This window comes from Pan troglodytes, chromosome 16, assembly GCF_028858775.2.
Source record: "Pan troglodytes isolate AG18354 chromosome 16, NHGRI_mPanTro3-v2.0_pri, whole genome shotgun sequence".
Taxonomy (NCBI): Eukaryota; Metazoa; Chordata; class Mammalia; order Primates; family Hominidae; genus Pan; species Pan troglodytes.
Window position 1 is genome coordinate 71,220,345 of NC_072414.2, and position 4,123 is coordinate 71,224,467.

A 4,123-nucleotide genomic window follows, 5' to 3' on the forward strand; every position below is an offset into this window, starting at 1 on the left:
TCTCATCTTGAATTGTAATTCCCATAATCCCCATGTGTTGTGGGAGGGACCAGGTGGAAATAATTGAATCATGGGGACAGTTTTCCCCCATCCTGTTCTCGTGATAGTGAGTTAGTTCTCATAGATCTGATGGTTTTATAAGGGGTTTTTTTCCCCCTTTTTGCCCAGCACTTCTTCTTGCTGCCACCATGTGAAGAAGAATGTGTTTTCTTCACCTTCCACCGTGATTGTAAGTTTCCTGAGGCCTCCCCAGCCCTGTGGAACTGTGAGTCAATTAAATCTCTTTCCTTTATAAATTACCCAGTCTCGGGTATGTCCTTACAGCAGCGGGAGAATGGACTAATACACAATCCCATCTGCCCAGACATAACCCTGGCACCCCTTTTATGAGGGGCCTGCAGAAGTCATCTGGTGTCACAAAAGAGCAGGTTCACTGGGTCAAGGAAATGGGTTTCACTGTTTGTCTCCCACTTTCTAGGTGTATGGCTTTGATCCAATAGTCAAATCCCTGTTAGTTTCCTCAGTTGTACATCAGGATAACAATGTCTACCTCACAGAATTCATGTGGAGATTACATGAGACAAGTCAGGAAGAACACCAAGCTTAATAAATGGTGCAGAGTAGACATTCAATCAATATTTGTTGAATAAGTGAATGCATTTATATATATATATTTCACTGTATATATTTACTCACTAGCTCTGGAGGGGGTTCATCTAGCTAGTTCTGCTTGGAAGACAAGAATTTTTCATCAGTTTTAGCTGAAACATTCCAATTTAGGAAACTGGGTCAAGCCATATCACTGTGCATTAATTATAAGTTGTGATTCCAGCAACCTGTAGAAAGATGAGAAAATGGTCCAGTACCTTCAGTTTTTCACAGCAACAAACCCACCTTTGACAGTTCCATGATCACTACCCCTTCCAATTGCTTGGGCCTTCATTGCTTACAAAGAGCTGCTCACACCCATGATCACATGTAACTCACCTTCAAGGATGATCGCATTATTCCATTTTGTAGATGAGAAAATTAAGGCTCCAAGAGGTGAAAGAACTTGCTTAGATCATGCCTGGTGGTTGGTGGCAGAGAAGCTGGAATCTGTGGGATGTGCCTAAATTGATTATCGCTACAGCATGTGCTTGGTTACTTTGTTAAAGGCATAAAGGATGAATTCAAGGAGGATCCTGCCTGGTGTTACCTGCCTCTGGCTCCCCTGAACCCCTCAGGTAGAGGTTCTGAGGGTCCCATCTATATATTACAGCCTATCCCTGTTCCAGAGCCAATTTGGAAGGAGACAGAGGACAGAAGCAGCCTCAATCCTATAGACTTATGGGGCCACAGGAACTATTTCCGTAATATCATTGCATCCTGGGACCTGATAGCCCAGCCAGGATGCTGTCATCTACTTGGAAGCCATGGAGATGTGGCCAGGGAACTTGGGTCAAGTCCAGCTCAGGGATGGTGGTGTTTATCTGGAGTGACAAGATGTTACACAGGTGAGGAAAAAAACCTACTATTGATTTTTTTTGTGAAGAGACAAAGACTGAGTGGTTATGGCCGTGTTGGTGACCTTGAGCAGCAGTTGGCTTCTCCATGTAGAACCCAGGGGTAGGAGACTCAGAGTCGAATCTCTTCTCCCTCTCCGCTCCTGTTTTCAGCTTTGTGAGAAACCTTATCAACAAACACAATGGCCAGCAACGTTACCAACAAGACAAATCCTTGCTCCATGAACTCCCGTGTGTTCACTGGGAATCTCAACACTCTTGTGGTCAAGAAATCTGATGTGGAGGCAATCTTTTCGAAGTATGGCAAAATTGTGGGCTGTGCTGTTCATAAGGGCTTTGCCTTTGTTCAATATTTTAAAGAGAGAAATGCCCGGGCTGCTGGAGCAGGAGAGGATGGTAGAATGATTGCTGGCCAGGTTTTAGATATTAACCTGGCCTCAGAGCCAAAAGTGAACCGTGGAAAAGCAGGCGTGAAACGATCTGCAGTGGAGATGTATAGCTCCTCTTTTCACTTGGGCTATGACTATCAAGGTGATTATGATGACATGATGTACAGTTACTCAGCACGTGTGCCTCCTCCTCCTCCTATTGCTTGGGCTGTAGTGCTCTCAAAACGTCAGCGTGTATCAGGAAACAACTCACGAAGGGGCAAAAGTGGCCTCAATTCTAAGAGTGGACAGCAGGGATCTTCCAAGTCTGGAAAGTTGAAAGGAGATGACCTTCAGGCCATTATGAAGGAGTTGACCCAGATAAAACAAAAAGTGGATTCTCTCCTGGGAAACCTGGAAAAAATTGAAAAGGAACAGAGCAAACACGCAGTAGAGATGAGGAATGATAAGTCAGAAGAGTAGCAGAGCAGCAGCTCCGTGAAAAAGATGAGACTAATGTGAAGATGGAGTCTGAGGGGGGTGCAGATGACTGTGCTGAGAAGGGGGACCTACTGGCTGATGATGATAATGAGGATGGGGGATGACCAGCTGGAGTTGATCAAGGATGATGAAAAAGAGGCTGAGGAAGGAGAGGATGACAGAGACAGCACCAATGGCATGGATGACTCTTAAGCACATAGTGGGGTTTAGAAATCTTATTCCATTATTTCTTTACCTAGGCACTTGTCTAAGATCAAATTTTTCACCAGAGCCTCTCACCTAGTATCTTTGGCACATGCTCACTGTCCTTCCCATCCTTGTCCTTCCCATGTTTATTAATTCATATTGCCCTGTGTCTAGTCCCATTTTCACTTCCTTTGGCACTCTTAGTAGTTTTGTTAAGTCTTATCTTGTAATTTTTGCTTTTAATTTTGATACCTCTTTATGACTTAATAAAAAGGATATATGGTTTTTATCATCTGTCTCCAAAATAATCTCTTGTTATGCAGGGAGGACAGTTTTTTTCATTCATACATAAGTTCAGTAGTTGCTTCCCTGACTGCAAAGACAATCTTATTTAGTTGAGTAGCTCCTGAGAGCAGCTTTGATTAGAAGTATGTGTGTTACACCCCTACATTAGTGTGCTGTGTGGGGCAGTTCAACACAAATGTAACAATGTATTTTTGTGAATGAGAGTTGGCATGTCAAATGCATCCTCTAGAAAAATAATGAGTGTTATACTCTTAAGATTTGTTTTCTAAAGTTGATACTGTGTGTTATTTTTGTGAACAGCTTGATGTTTGGGAACTTTTTTTCCTCAAAATAAACAGGTCCTTATTAAACCAGGAATTTGGAGGAAAAAAAAAACCCCTGTTTTTTAAATTTTTGTATTTTATTATTGTTTACTTCAAACTCTTTGTTTTACAGAGTCCTCCACAAAAACCCCAGAATGTACTAGATATATTTTTCTTGAAGTCATAATCATTATGCATGCCAACATAACACTACTCAAATTCTATTTCATTGAGATGCATGTTGCATTGAGGAGTCAAATAACTTGACAGAGAGTGGAGATTGTTTTTCAAAATGGCTTTTACATCCTAATGAAAGTTTGGGAAGTATATCCTCTCTGCCTTTTCATCAGCGCTTTGTGGTCCAGCTGGCACCCTTTTTGAAGTTTTTGTTGTGTGCTAAATTGTTTTGTCCTTAAATAGGAGAGGCTCAAAAACATTAAGATTTCAGGAAAATTGCAACAGCTGGAAAATGGAACCCCTTCTTTCTTCTATTTTGTCCTTTTAATTACTATTTATAGCCCCAGTTACCTTCTGAATTCTGAAGTGTTACCTCAATGTTACTGAAAACAAGAAAATTCTTATTTCCTGATATTCCATAGTCTGCCTTCCCAGGTGATTGAGAACATAGAGAATGTTACACATTTATTTTACCCTAAATAATCTTTTACTCATATTAGCTAATCTTTGTGTTTTCTCTCAACTTTATTAATTGCAGTGATTGCATTTTTAGCATCCAGTCTTCTTAAGATGAATACATTAAATAGCTACCAGTGTTGTGATACCTCATCCTTGAAAGGCCTAGTTCATTTGTGTTTTATACTTCAGTTTTTCCAGCACAGCAGAAAATGGCATTTATAATTGTTGTGCACACAAACCTTGGATTCCCCTATAAAGTTTCTATTGTTTCATAGCATGCAGCACTGGTATTTTTTCATCCTACCGCGTTACAGGCAAA

At 41.0% G+C, this 4,123-nt stretch overlaps 1 pseudogene; it reads left to right on the forward strand.

Annotated features, from left to right (window-relative positions):
- Window positions 1–1,658: 1,658 nt before the first annotated feature.
- LOC100610434 (heterogeneous nuclear ribonucleoproteins C1/C2-like) lies at window positions 1,659–2,682 on the forward strand (annotated as a pseudogene).
- Window positions 2,683–4,123: the final 1,441 nt, after the last annotated feature.